This window comes from Suricata suricatta, chromosome 10 (assembly GCF_006229205.1).
Source record: "Suricata suricatta isolate VVHF042 chromosome 10, meerkat_22Aug2017_6uvM2_HiC, whole genome shotgun sequence".
NCBI classification, from domain to species: domain Eukaryota; kingdom Metazoa; phylum Chordata; class Mammalia; order Carnivora; family Herpestidae; genus Suricata; species Suricata suricatta.
This window is the reverse complement of record NC_043709.1, coordinates 122,878,192-122,894,477: the sequence shown is the minus strand read 5'-3', so window position 1 is coordinate 122,894,477 and position 16,286 is coordinate 122,878,192. Positions and strand designations below refer to the sequence as shown.

At 34.5% G+C, this 16,286-nt stretch overlaps 1 protein-coding gene across 1 annotated transcript in view; it reads right to left on the bottom strand.

Moving 5' to 3' along the window:
• GPR158 (G protein-coupled receptor 158) overlaps nucleotides 1-16,286 on the bottom strand; it is a 410,420-nt gene that overhangs the window by 290,797 nt on the left and 103,337 nt on the right. The window lies entirely within an intron of this gene.

Genomic DNA, 16,286 nt, shown 5'->3' with positions numbered 1-16,286 from the left:
TTTTCCAGAGTGGCTGCACCAGTTTACATTCCCACCAACAGTGTAGGAGGGTGCTCGTTACTCCGCATCCTTGCCAGCATCTGTAGTCTCTTGATTTGTTCATTTTAGCCACTCTGACCAGTGTGAGGTGGTATCTCAGTGTGGTTTTGATTTATGTTTCCCTGATGATGAGTGATGTTGAGCATCGTTTCATGTGCCTGTAGGCCATCTGGATGTCCTCTTTGGAGAAGTGTCTTTTCAGGTCTTCTGCCCATTTCTTCACTGGATTATTCGTTTTTTGGGTACGGAGTTTGGTGAGTTTCTTGTAGATTTGGGATACTAGCTCTTTATCTGATATGCCACTTGCCATTATCTTTTCCCATTCTGTCGGTTGCCTATTAGTGTTTTTGATTGTTTCCTTTGCAGTGCAGAAGCTTTTTATCTTGATGAGGTCCCAATAGTTCATTTTTGTTCTTGATTCCCTTGCCTTTGGGGATGTGTCAAGGAGAAAATTACTGCAATTGACGTCAAGGAGGCTGCTACCTGCTTTATCCTTTAGGGTGTTTATGGTTTCCTGTCTCACATTCAGGTCCTTTATCCATTTTGAGTTTATTTTTGTGGATGATGTAAGAAAGTGGTCTAATTTCATTCTTCTACATGTTGCTGTCCAGCTCTCCCAACACCACCTGTTGAAGAGGCTGTCTTTTTTTTCCATTGGATAGTTTTTCCTGTTTTGTCAAAGATTAATTGGCCATACACTTGTGGGTCCAGTTCTGGGCTCTCTATTCTGTTCCATTGGTCTATGTGTCTGTTTTTGTGCCAATACCTTACTATCTTGATGATGACAGCTTTGTAGTAGAGGCTAAAGTCTGGGATTGTGATGCCTCCCATTTTGGTTTTCTTCTTCAATATTACTTTGGCTATTTGGGATTTTTTGTGGTTCTATACGAATTTCAGGATAGTTTGTTCTAGCTTTGAAAAGAATGCTGGTGCAACTTTGATGGGGATTGCATTGAATGTGTAAATTGCTTTGGGTAATAATGACATTTTAACAATGTTTATTCTTCTGAATCCATGAGAATGGGATGTTTTTCCATTTCTTTGTGTCATTTTCAATTTCCTTCATAAGTCTTCTATAATTTTCAGCATAAAGGTCTTTTACATCCTTGGTTAGGTTTACTCCTAGGTATTTTATGGTTTTTTGTGCAATTGTGAATGGGATCAGTTTCTTGATTTCTCTTTCTGCTGCTTCATTACTGGTGTATAGGAATGCAACCGATTTCTGTACATTGATTTTGTATCCTGCAACTTTACTGAATTCATTGATCAGTTCTAGAAGGCTTCTGGTTGAGTCAATTGGGTTTTCCATGTAGAGTATCATGTCATCTGTGAAAAGTGAAAGTTTGACTTCTTCTTTGCCGATTCTATTGCCTTTTATTTCCTTTTGTTGTCTAATTGCTGATGCTAGGACTTCCAACACTATGTTAAACAATAGTGGTGAGAAGGGACATCCCTGTCGTGTCCCTGATTTCTGGGGGAAAGCTCTCAGTTTTTCCCCATTGAGGATAACATTAGCTGTGGGCTTTTCATAAATTGCTTTTATGATGTTTAAGTAGGTTCCTTCTATTCCGACTTTCTTGAGGGTTTTTATTAAGAAGGATGTTATATTTTGTCAAATACTTTTTCTGCATCTATCGAATCATATGGGTTTTTTCTTTTCTTTTGTTAACGTGATGTATCACATTGATGGATTTGCGAATATTGAACCAGCCCTGTAACCCAGGAATGAATCCCACTTGATCATAATGGATAATTAATTTTGTATCCTGTTGAATTCAATTTGCTAGTATCTTGTTGAGTATTTTTGCATCTGTATTCATTAAAGATATTGGCCTGTAGTTCTCTTTTTTGGCTGGGTCTCTGTCTGGCTTAGAAATCAAAGTGATATGTGCTTCGTAGAATGAGTCCAGAAGTCTTCTTTCCATTTCTATTTTTTGGAATAACTTTAGAAGGATCAGTGTTAACTCTGCTTTAAATGTTTGGTAGAATTCCCCTGGAAATCCATCTGGCCCTGGGCTTTTATTCGTTGGGAGATTTTTGATAACTGATTCGATTTCTTCATTGGTGATGAGTCTGTTCAGATTTTCTATCTCTTCCCATTTGAATTACTAGCACATACATGCACACTAGCATGTGCGTTTAGGAATTTGTCCATTTCTTCTAGATTGTCCAGTTTGTTGGCATATAGTTTTTCATAGTAATCTCTGATGGTTGCTTGTATTTCTGAGGGATCTATTGTAATAGATCCATTTTCCTTCATGATTTTGTTTGAGTGTTCTCTCTTTTCTTTCTGAGGAGCCTAGCTAGAGGTTTATCAATTTTGTTTATTTTTTCAAAAAAACAACTCTTGGATTCATTGATCTGTTCAATTGCTTTTATGGATTCTATCTTGTTTAATTCTGCCATGATCTTTATTATTTCTCTTCTTTTGCTGGTTTTTGGGTGCTCTTGCTGCTCCCTTTATAGTTTCGAATTCATTAAAAGCTCATTGGAAAAGAGAATATACCTATAGCTACAGAAAATAATCTCATGAAAGTGGCTCTGAGTTTATATGCTCAATTAATGCATGACAAAGTAGGCAAGAATATGCAATGGGAAAAAGGCAATTTCTTCAACAAATTGTACTGAGAAAATTGCAGAGCCAAATGCAAAAGAATGAAACTGGACCACTTTCTTACAGCATACACAAAAATGAACTCAAAATGTATTAAAGACTTTAAATGTGAGACATGAAATCCTAAAATTCCTAGAAGAAAGCATAGGCAGTAATCTCTTTGGCATCAGTTGTAGCAACAGTTTTCTGGATATGTCTCCTTTGGTAAGGGAAAGAAAAGCAAAATTAAACTATTGAGAGTACACCAAAATAAAAAAGCAAAGGACTATCAATGAAACAAAAAGACAACTTACTAATTGGGAGAAGATATTTACAAATGCTATACAACACACACACACACACACACACACACACACACACACTCCAATTAAAAGTGGGCAGAGGACCTGAATATACATTTTACCAAAGAAAACTTGCAAGTGGCTGACAAGGATAAGAAAAGGTGCTCAACATCACTAATCATCAGGTAAATGCAAACCAAAATCACAGTGAGATGTCACCTCATACCTGTCGGAATGGCTATAATAAAAACACAAAAAATGACAAGTGTTGGTGAGGATGTGAAGGAAAAAGAACCTTGTGCATTATAGGTAGGATGCAAGCTGGTGAAGCCATTGTGGAAAACAGTATGGAGGTTCCTTAAAAACATTAAAAATAGTGTTACCATACGATCTGGTAGAGAACCAAAACCCCAATTTGAAAACATATACATCCATATCAAATTTGATCTTGTTTCAGGAATCTTTCTCAAAGTAAAGATCTTCAGTTTAAAAGTAAAAGTGAGAGGTGCCTGAGTGGCTCAGTTGGTTGAGCATCCAGCTTCGGCTCAGGTCATGATCTCGCAGTTTGTGGGTTCAAGCCCTGCTTTGGGCTCTATGCTGACAGCTCAGTGCCTGGAGCTTGTGTTCAAATTTTGTGTCTCCCACTCTCTCCAACCCTCCCCTGCTCATGCTCTCTCTCTCTCTCTCTAAAATAAGTAAAACATTTAAAAAAAAGTAAAAGTGAATATTAGTAAGGAAAATTTATTCAGAGTGAGTAAAGAGTTTATAAATGAACACATACTTGCTTTGGATTAATTTTTACATGAAGAGATTTTTTTTAAAGCATTAGTAGATGTTGAAAGACTGATTCTTGATTTTTAGAAAGGGAGGGTAATCAAATATTGTGTATTTCATATTGATACCTTTGGCATTGACTTTAAAAATGAGATTCTAGAATAGATTTTTTTGTTTTGTTTTGTTTTGTTTTGTTTTACAGATTTTTATTTTTTTATTTTTTTTCCATAATATTTTATTGTCAAATTGTTTTCCATACAACACTCAGTGAGGGGTAGAATAGATTTTAAAAATAAACTTTATTGATGTATAACATATCTATTAAAATACATTGTAAGGCCATCTAGTTTTTTTTTTTTTATTGACACGTAGTTGACATTCAGTAAAGGTCATCTACTTTTGACAAAGCTATTTGCCTTTGTAACCACTACTCAAGTCAAGATGTATAGGATTTTCTTCTGTCAAGAAAGTTTCCTACTGCTTCTTTGCCCTCAGTCTCTCCCCATCTCTTGGGCCAGGCAACTACTCATATAATTTCATTACTATAGATTTACTTCTCCTAGGATTTCATATAAATGGAATCACACAGTAGGTGTTTTTTTGTGTGTGTCCAGACTTTTCGCTAAGTATAACATCTTCAAGACTGATTTGTTTATTACATCTGTCAGTAGCTTGTTACTTTTTATTCCCGAAAGTATTTTACTGAAAAGTCAAAAATATTTCCTTAGCTACCCTAATTTGGGGGACTCACCCACAAAACTGTCTTTCCCGTGGATCATGTTGGGGCTTCCTTTTAGGCTCCATGGAGTTAGAATACTCTTTTATCTAGGACAAGGGTCAGTAAGCTTTTTCCTGAAATGTTCAAGTGATAAATATTTTGGAATTGGTTAGCCACATACAATCTGTGTGTCCAAAATTTTTAAAACAGTCCTAAAAATATGTAAATATGAGTTCTAATTCATTACTCTTGCAGAAACAGGCTATGGGTAGAATGTGGCCTGCAGCCTGCAGTTTGCTGGGTCCTGCTACGGATGAGTGTGGATCAGTCCACCTTTCTGTGATGATATCTGTAGTTGAGCAGTGCATTATGGTAGCCACTAGCCACGTGTTGAGCACAGAAATTTAAAGTAGATTTTAAAAACCATTTGCGAACAACTAGAAGAGGAAGCAGCAATGATACAAAAGAAGTTCTGAACACATTATACAGGCTACTAAAATGTATTCTTTGATTTAGTTCCTAGTTTGGTAGGTGAATAGAATGTAATCACATTAGAGGCCAGTTGACAAAGCCTTTCATAATAGCCACACTTCAAATGGGGGAAATTGGATGTGAGGACGTGAGGCCAGTTAAGGCTTCTTAATTGGTAATTGGTCGTAGAATTAGATCAAACCTTTTGTATTGTGAATGCCAGTTCATGGTGTGTTGTTAATAGCGGTGCTGTCCAATTACTGAGCCCTAGCCACATGTTGCTATATAAAAATATGTGTAGATTAATTAAAATTAAGTTTAGAAATTATGCTCTGCAGCTTCATTAGCCCCATTTTAAAGGCTCAATAACTGCTTGTGGTTTGTGGCTGCCATATTGAACAGCAAAGATGTAGAAAATTTCTGTTATCACAGAGAGTTTCATTAGATATCACTGCCCTGGGGAGGTTTCTAGGGACATGAAAAAGAACTCTGTCTTTAATTGTGTTGACCCACATTTTTACCACAGTTTAGATGAAAATTTCACAAAGGCAATGTGATAATTCAGTTTCCAAATTTATAGACAGGTCTGGGAAGGAAAATAGGGTATTAAAATGACCAAAACAGCTTCCTAAAAGGGTTTGGCCACATTTTTGATATAATAGTACCCCAAACTGTTAATTAGTAATACATGTCATATGAAAAATCTCTTTCTTGGTTGAAAAAAATTTGGTAACTGATCCTTTCTTTGAGAGTCAAAATGAGTCCCAGCTTAGAGCCCCAATTTTATTAACTTAGACGGTTGGGTTAGATCTAACAGGATAAGTTTCAACAAAGATGAAAAGGGAAACCCTGCCTTCTGGCTCTTCATATTATTTGTGTAAATGCAGGAACCAATGAGATCTAGCCTAGAAGCAGTGTGTGTATAAAGAGCTTGGGTGGGGGGGGTTAACCAATTATAGACTCAGTAGAGTTAGTCATAGAATTCTCTCCTCTGGTAAGAAGTTACTGTGACATAGTCTACACCCACATATGTATACTGCTATACATAAAGAAGTGATTGTTATTTAATTCAGTTGTGATCGCTGTGTTTCCTAAGCAGCTTCATGTTTATTCCTTATGATGGACTTAGTTACCCTTTTTCATTTAAAAAAGGGTGTGCCAGACAGAGCTCAGGTTTGGAAATATCTGACTTAACATCTCAAATTCACAGTTTACTAAACTTCTCTACCTTGACAAGTGCCCTTACTCTTTAAGAATCTCAGTTTTCTCAACTATGATAATGTTAGATATTAATATTAGATACTGTCTTACAGTGTTATCCTCATCAATACCTACATTCAGAATTGCTGAAGGGATTCTCTGACACATAAATGTCTCTTCCTATACAAAACTGAGGGGGCCAGGTCGGAAGGTTGAAGAGGGGTGAAATGTTTCACTCTTCGTCTAACACAGTGTTTCAGATTGCTGGCTCCAGAAGAAGAGGGCCAAGTTCATCTACCACTCTTACATCTGTATGACCTTGAGCACATTACTCATCCCTCCTGTGTCTTAGTTTTTGTGTTTCTGAGAGAGGGATGATGATAAAACTTGTCTCATAGAGTTGTTTTGAGGGCTAACATAAGAGTTAACTGACATGTGTCATTTGCATAGGTCATATGGGGCTAGAATTCAATGGCCATTATAGCTCTTGATGTTTCAGTTCAGCTGAGGCCTCCTCCTGCTATCTGTTCACCCTTGTGTCCTCCAATTATGGAAACGCCTTCTATTCCAATTTCTTTCAACCAAATATACATACCTTTCCTCTAAAGCCAGAAATAAATTTTTTAAACAAAAATTATTGACTTAAGATAATTCCTCTCTATATTAACCATGATGCTAATACTATTATCCTAGTTACTTAGAGAAAAAAATGTTATGTGGTCTTTAATTGGGAAGTTTGTAGTAATATCTAGAATAAATAAATAATAAATAAGTGATACAAGGATAAAACCACATTCCAGGTGTCCAAAGAATTTTATTTACTTAACGCTGGAAATAAGAAAAACTTGTTGAAACCACAAAGCCATTTGAAATTTTCCAAATGACTAGATTGAGCATGAAATTAGAAATTTTCACTGTGATAGTCACTGTATCATGTTGTTTTCTGTTGCAGAGTAATCATGTATTGTATGTAAGGAAGCTATGTCATTTATCATTTCTCCCTGTCAGTTTACTTTTGCCTTGAGACTTAATATGTTTGCCTTTATGGAGAAGCTAAGTGCACATACAAATGAGAGAAGGAATAAATATTGGCTTGCAAATATTTGCTACAGTTTATTGAATACATGTGTGTGTATCTGCGGCTATGTGTTTTTTTTTTCCCTGTATATTTTTACGAATCTTCTAAAGAGCTCTGCAAATGAGGATCAAAGAACTTACGGAGTTTGCCCAACGTCATACTCACTAATAGGCAATAGGTTATAAAGTAGAATTTTAGAGTCACTCTTCTTTGAGAGTGCCTCTCATAATATGAGAACATCAGAGGACTGTAAATAATCTGATAAACCTGAAACATATAAAGCACAACACTGACAGTATAATCTAGGTACCTTCTGATTTCTGTATATGCTCTGTAGCAATTTAACAAGTGGTTAGCTAGTCTGTGTCTGAAGAATTTACCCTTGTGGAATGGCACATTCTACCTTTATGTAGTCCCTGACTCTTAGAAAGTTATTCTAAGAACTTCTAGGATTCTCACTGTTCAGATAAATTCACACTCTTAGTGGTGGCTTTAAAAAACATTTCATGAAGCACAATTTGGAAATAACTGTCTTGTTCTTCATTGTCTCCTTGATCCCATTTCCCTATAGAATTTGGTTAGGTCAACTATGATGAGAACGGGGGGTGCCTGGGTGGCTCAGTCTGTTGAGCAACCAGCTTTGGCTCAGGTCATGATCTCGTGGTTCATGGGTTCCAGCCCCACATCAGGCTCTGTGCTGACAGCTAGCTCAGAGCCTGGAGCCTGTTTCAGATTCTGTGTCTCCCTTTTTTTCTGCCCTTCCCCTGCTCACAATGTCTGTCTGTCTGTCTGTCTGTCTCTCTCTCTCTCTCAAAAATAAATAAAACAAGACAAAACAAAACAAAAAGATGGGGAGAACTGGCTAATAGAAATCAGTCTGTTATACTTCAGAAGTATTATGATGGCAAATATGTCCCTGTTGGGTGGGACATGTCATCTCTTTCTGTAAAGAATGCCTTGCTGGATACCTAGCGTTGCATTGATGTAAATCGTCCATGATCCTATGGGGACAGAGACAGTTCGGTTGGATCAGAAAATGAGTTTAGTAAAGGAGATGCCTGTGTTGTGCTAAGAATATGTTGGAGGTAATAAAGTAAAGAAGATATGAAGGGTACTGTGGATAGTGGGGAAGTGTGTGCATGTCTGGAGCCTTTTTTGGCCATGGTCTTTTACTTTAGCTGGTTAATTTTGTACAGAGCAGTAGTAAGGAACTGACAAACCCACAATTTTTAAGTGCCTTGCAACATCATGGAATTAAGTCAGAAATATGGCTTTCAGTGGCTCACGTCTCTTTTCTTATAAGTGTATCCGAGGTACAAGCGGAGGTAAATTAATCAATGAAAGAGAAGTCTCCAAAAAAAGTTAATCTAAGTTATCATAAATGACTTTTAAAATGACATTAATGGAGGCGCCTGGGTGGCTCAGTCAGTTAAACATCTGGCTTCGACTCAAGTCATGATCTCATGGTTCGTGGGTTCAAGCCCCGGATTGGGCTGTGTGCTGACAGCTCAGAGCCTGGAACCTGCTTCAGATTCTGTGTCTCCCTTTCTCTCTCTGACCCTCCCCTGCTCTCTCTCTGTCTCTCAAAAAATAAGTGAAAAACAAAAAAATTTTTAATGACATTAATGTTGAATGTTATTTTCATTTGTTATCTGAAATAGTTTTTGGTATTTTTTCTTCCTCTCTGTTCCTATTATTATCAAACTTAGACTCATCTCTTGACACTTTGACTACAGTAACCGCCTCCCAACTGATTTTCTTGTTTCATATCTCTATCATTTCCCCCAAATGAGATTTTCACGAAGTCATTTCCCTCATGTACAATGAATCCCTATTACCCACTAAATATAGCACTTTACTTGGGTGTCTTAGTTGTCTTTTAAGACCCTCCATAATTTGGCTCTACTGGGCTTCTCCAACCTTGGTTTTCACTTAGTGCTACATATCTCTCATTGAGTCAGCTGTAGTCAAACTGGTCTTTGTATTATTATTTATTATTCCATAAATACTTCTGAGGCATTGTGGAGAATATTGGAAGCAGAAGAGACATGGCCTCTGTTGTCAAAATGCATAGAGTGAAGACTATAAGTATTAATAGAATCGTTAAGAAAAGTACAGGGACATAAATTAGTCTTTTTCTACTTGTGCACAGTGTGCGTGCATGCATATATATAATCTTTTGTTTTTATATGCTCCTATCTTTACTATATGCTGTATCTGTATTAGAATTGTTTTCTTTCTTGTTATAAATCTACAAATATGTGGCAAGTGTTTTGGAATTATATTTAATTATGAATTTTTAGTTAAACTCAGGTGGATCCTGAATTGATCTTGTAAAACAGGGTCTTGAAAAACTGTTCAATAGGGATTTAGATGTACTTTCCAAAAGGCTGATATTTAAATGTAAATTGAATCACAAATAACAATGCTCAACTAAGTCTTGATAATAATGGCAAAGTTAGAAGTACTTTGTACCATCTTTTATTTATGACAATTTCATTTTGAAACTTTTTGTAATTTGAAAATAATGACAATAATTGAAATATATATGGAGAATATATATATATACACACACATACATATGTGTATATGTATATATATATACACACATACATATGTATATATGTATGTATATATATATATATATATATATATAGAGAGAGAGAGAGAGAGAGAGAGAGAGAGAGAGAGAGTTTATGTACAGTCAGGGTAGCTGATGTCAGAGAGGTCACTATGGAGACTTAGAAGAGTAGTTTCTTCAGGGTGACCTTTAGGTATCAGCATTCAAGATGGAGGCTAACCATTGTTCTTCTCTTAAAGGAAACCAGCAAGCCCTTTATTAGGAACATCACAGCCTTCTTGTGCTTAGGAACACTAGACAACACTTCAGTACTGTACTATGAGACTACTTTAAACAGCAAAATTACCAATAAAAATCTCAACTGTGAAAAATGTGGCAATAAACAGACCATACAAATGACACTTGTTTATAATATGACAGCTGAAACAAGATAAAGTGTCACCTTGTTTGACCTCAGCTTGGAATATGTGTGTTGAGTTGACTTAAATATTTTGCTAGTTTATGAATGCCCACAAATGACTATGAAATTGCTGCAGTTGATTTGGGGCTTACAAGTAAATTCCAGGGAATAGATAAATTCACAAATATGGAATCCATGAATGATGAGAAATAAATATATATACATATATATATTCTGAATAGTAAATTGTAAATTGTTATCTAATCTCAGTGCTTTATATTTCACTAATTATCCCAGTAATATCTTTCATAGCTTAAAAAAGTTTCTGGGCCATGAACCAAACCAAGATTACGCCTTGTGTTTAAGTATCATATCTCTTTAGTTTCCTCTTTGGAAATGTTTTCTCAGTCTGTTTTGTCTTTCATGACTTTGACATTTTTAAAGCATATAGACAAGTTGACTTATAGAATGTTCCTCAGTTTGGGTTTATCTGATGTTTCCTCATGATTAGATTTAAGTAATATGTTTTTGTCAAGACATAGCATATATATGTATATATACATCTCTCTCTCTCTATATATATATATATATATCCATATTTCTGGAGATGTATCTTTAGGAAACATTCCTCAAAATGGAATTACCGCACCAGAACATAAACATATATATTGTTTTGTTATATATTAAATTCTCCTCCAAATGGTTATGCCATTTTGTGTTTATACTAGCAAGGTTTGATTGCCTGTTTTTTCACAACCTCACCAACATCATGTGTTGTCAGTCTTAATTTTGGCCAATATGATATCTGAGAAATATCTCAGCCTAGTATTTATGTATATTTCTTTTATTTTTAGTGTAGATGAATATCTTTTCATGTGATTATAAGCTATATTTGAATTACCTGTTCATGTTTTTCAGGCTTTTGGTGGGGCTTTTTTTTGGTTATTCATCCTTTTAATTTTTTTCACTGCTTTATTATAAAGTACACATAACATAAAATTTACTGTCTTAACCATTTTTAAGTATACAGTAGAGTGATATTAAGTACATTCATATTATTATGAATAGATTTTCTGTGAATATGAACCCCTATCAAATAAATGATTTACATCTTTTCACATTCTGTATATTGCCTTTCACATGGTTGATTGTTTCTTTGAGCCCAAAATTTTTAATTTTTATGAAGTCTAATTTATTTTTTCTTTTGTTACTTGTGCCTTTGGTGTCATATCTAGGAAATCATTGCCAAATCTAATGTTGTAAAGTTTTTGCTTTATATTTTTTTTAAGACTTTTATAGTTTGAGTTCTTATGTTTAGATTTTTGACCTATTTTGAGTTAAGTTTTGTGTATGATGTTAGATAAAGGTCTAACATTATTCTTTAACATGTGGATATCTAGTCTTCCTAGCACTATTTGTTGAATAAAATAACTATTTTATTTCTCATTGAGTGGTTTTGAATAAGATTATTTCTAGGCTCTGAGTTTTATTTCATTGACCTGTATGTTGGACTTTATGCCAGTGCCATATGGTTTTGGTTGTTGTAGTTTTGATTGTCTAGCTTTGCGATGAGTTTTGAAATCAGGAAGTATGAGTCCTGTAGTTTTGTTCTTTGCAAGAGTTTTTGGCTATTCAAGGTCACTTAAGGTTCCATATGATTTTTAGAATGGGTTTTTCTATTTTTGCAAAAAGCACTGCTGGGATTTTATAGGGACTACAGCACTACCTCTTCAGGTAGTATTGACATTTTAATGATATTAATTAAACCTTCCAATTTATGGACATGGAATATCTTTCCATTTATTTATGTCTTCTTTAGTTTTTAAGCAATATTTTATAGTTTTTATTGTTTCTTCCTTAAGTTTTCAAGAGTTCTTTCTTTATCAGAGGTAGGAGTACTTTATCTGTCAGAGATATTAAAAATGTTTTCTCCCAGTTAGGTAGTGTTTGGCTTTGCTTATTTTATTTTTATGCCATGCAAAAGTTTTGCTTTTTGTAGTGAAATTTATCTTCTTTTCACGCCTCCAGGTCTTAAGTCATAGTTATAAATCCTCTGCTACTACCAGTTTATGCAGGAATGTGAACATATTTTTCTAGAGCTTCTATGGTTTTGTTTGTTTGGGATCTCTGATATCCATGGGTTGTGTGTGTTATGCAGTATGGATTTGATTTTGTCTTTCCCCCAAACATCAATCCAGTTATCGTGGCACCATTTAATATATATCCTTTTTTAACTCCAGTAATCTGAGATGACACCTTTATTTACTAAAATTCTGTTCCAGGTTTACTTCTGTTCTAGTTTACAGTCTGTCTATTTATATATCACTGTTTGAATTATAGAGAATTAAAAACTTTAATATTTAGTGAGGCTAGTTTCTCACTAGTAGTATTTCTTTTTCAGTTTTTCATGATTAAGCTTGCATACTTATTTTTACACATGGATCTTAGTAACTTCATAAGAAAACTTTTTTAGTATTGTTACTGGGATAGTTTTAAATATGTAAATTAACTTGAAGGGACATGGTATCCTTATGATGTTGAACCATCCTATCCAACCAAGACACATTGTCTCCTTTGTTCAAGACTATTTCTGTGTTTTTCAGACGTGTTTAAAGTTTTCCTTACATAGGCTTCACCTTTTTGTCAGGTTTATTCAAGGTATTTTATTTTCTGTTTTGCTATTGTAAATGCTTTTATTTTTACCATTATATCGATTCTGTTGGGTTATTGATTGTGTATTTAAAGGGTATTGGTTTTTATATGTTAATTCTATGTTCTGATAATTTATTTCTTATGCTACTTAAAGTAGTTTTATCATTGATGCTCTGTGGTTTCTAAAACCCCTTTGTAAGTAGAGGTAGTTTTGCTTCTGCCTTCTAATGCTACTGCAAGTTAGCACTTCTCAAGCTTTTCTGGTCTCAAGCCCCCTTTACACTCTTAGGTATTTTTGAGTTACCCCAAGACATTTTGCTTATGTGAGTTGCCTAGTAATATTTACCTTATTAGAATTAATACTCAGGAAATTATAAGTATTTGTTAATTAAAAAATAACAGTGGTACAGTCAGTGTAGGCTAGCAGATTTTTAAAAATGAGTTACTTCATTAACTTAGTGACAATATTGATATTGTGCATTTTTATAAATCTTTTTGACATCTGGATTAGAAGAAGAACATTTCTGTTTTTACATTCAACCTGTTGCATAATTTTTGATGTTGAACTCTATGAAGATTATCTGGCCTCGTGTAGATAAGTAGCTGACAACAAAGGGTACTTTAGTAACATTTTCAGAGAATTGTAGATATTCTGTTTAAACTCCAAAATTTGACTTGTGGCAGTTTCTTAAATGTTATTTGTAACATGGAATATGAAGTGATTTTTTAGAATTGAAGTACAGTTGACACACAATATTACATTAGTTTCAGGAGTGCAACACAGTGGTTCCACAAGGCTGTACGTTATGCATGCTCACCACACATGTAGCTACTGTTACCATACTGTGCTGTTATAGTAACATTGTATTCCTTATGCTGTACCTGTCATCCCGGTGACTCACTCATTCCATATCTACAATCCATATGTATTTGTACAATGTTACATTAAAACCCATTAGTGTATCTTGTAGTTTGAATGGGTCTTTTACTGATGCATGACTTTGTTACATATGTATTAGAGATCATTGTTTCACTGAGTTAGGCAATTATTCCAAATGTTAACCCATTACATTAGAAAACAGAAAAAAAATCCCACATTTGTTAAAATTGCTACTGATCTTATCAGAAAAGGCTTTAAATTACTGGGAAACTGTCAGGCTCATGGTGGTAGATATAAGATTTCTAAAACTTGAATTTTGTCATTGGCAGCAAATCTTGCCAGTTGTTTTTCTTGAAGTTCACTTTTTGCATTTCTAGAAAATATCTGCCAGATATCCAATCTGAATAACTATAATTTATCTGTCAATTTCTGTCATGGGAAATGGTGTTCCATGAAATAAGTGCTAATTCAGCTCACAACTGAAAGAATTGTATAAGCGATTTTCCTTGAAACAAAAATTATAATTTTGTATGCAACATAAATCCTATATGCATCCTTCCCCTATTATCTTACTGAATATTAAAAAGAAATGTACTCAAGGCTTGAGATTTAATAATATTAATAATGTTTGCTGTTAAATTAAGGGCATCAGTTTTTTAATGTTTATTTTTTGGAGACAGAGACAGAGCATGAGCGGAGGAGGGGCAGAGACAGAGAAACACAGAATCCTTAGCAGGTTCAAGGCTCTAAGTTGCCAGCACAGAGCCTGACATGTGCCTTGAACCCACGAACTAAGCGATCATGACCTTAGCCGAAGTTGCACTTTTAACCAACTGAGCCACCCAGGTGTCCCAGATTAAGGACATCCTTAAGTAATATTTGATTTATTTTCTAGTTCCTGGTAGTAAAGAATATAAGTTACTACTAAAGTTTGATATCATGACCTTGATTCATGCTAACATGCCAGCAGTTTTAATCTCCATGCTGTTGCAACATCAGTACAAATATTAATACAGTGGAAAAAGCAAGTAATATCTAAGTATTATTTGTGGAAAACTTTTGACATTATGATCCCCTTAAAAGAGTCTTAGAATTACCTGGGTCTGCAGACCACATTTTAAGAACCACTAATCTAATAGATTTTTTCTTTTCTAATTGCATTTATTTACTATTATCTCCAATACAGTGTTATATAGTAGTGGAAAAACCAGACATCTTTATCTTATTTCTAATCTCAAGGATATATCTCTTGTGATTCCCCATTAAGATACTGGTTTTAAAACTAACTTGTGTCTTTTATTATGTATAAAAAGTATATATCAATTCATATTCTCTTAAATGCGTTTTTTAAAAATTTTTTTAATGATTTTTTATTTATTTTTGAGAGATAGAGATAGTGTGAGCAGGGGAGGGTCAGAGAGAGAGGGAGACACAGAATCTGAAGCAGGCTCCAGGCTCTGAGCTAGCTGTCAGCACAGAGCCCGACGCGGGGCTTGAACTCATGAACTGTGAGATCATGACCTGAGCTGAAGCCAGCCGCTCAACCGACTGAGCCACCCAGGCACCCCCTTAAATGCTTTTTAATCAGAAGTAGATGTTAAATTTTACCAAAGAGTAAAAGTTTTTATTACTTATTTTTACTTTTTAAAATTGATAGCCATAATAATATCATTTTCTTCTTAGATGTTCTATTATGTTATATTATATTAATGGACTCTAATTCATTGATATAGTTCCTGGAATAGATCTCCTTTGGTAATGATATATACATATCTTAATGTAGATTTAGATTTTTAGATTTAATTTGTTTATATTTTTTATTTTTGTAGTGATATTGATATATGATACTGGTCAGTAATTTTCTTTTGTTCTATTATCTTTACACATTTAGTTAACATTTTTTTAACTTTATTTATTTTGAGAGAGACAGAGACACTGAGTGGGGGAAGGATAGAGAGGGTGAGAAAGAGAAAATCCTAAGTAAGCTCCTCACTGTCAGCACAAGCCTGACATGGAGCTTGAACTCATGAAATCATGAGATTAAGAACCGAGCCAAAAGTAAGAGTTAGATACTTAACTACCTGAGCCACCTAGGTACCCCTACACATCTAGATTTTAATGTTACATTTGCTTTATACAAAGAATTTGGAAGACCTTTTCCCCTCTCTGTGTTCTGGAATAACGTATGTATCATTAGAATAGTCTAATCTTCTTTTTTTTTTTTTTGAATATAACACATTTTATTTTTTGTAACATATGCAATTATTTTCCATCATTTACACTACAGTAGTTACAATGACACTCCAACAGAAAAGCAAAGTAAAAAATCAAAACCCCAACTTCTATTTCATGTAATTAGACTTGTACAGAAATTAGAAGGTTAAGTAACAACTAGTTAATCACGTAATTTCACAGCTATCTGAAGTGGCGATTGTTATATAGCAGCTTATCTATGATACATTCAAGATACATGATACAATTTATTACTTGCCCATAAACTAAAACACAGCCTGCTTAATACCTTTCCTTAAATTCCACCTCTATACTACAATATACTTGAGGTCCATGCAAAAAAGTAGCTACCTTTTATATAGGAAA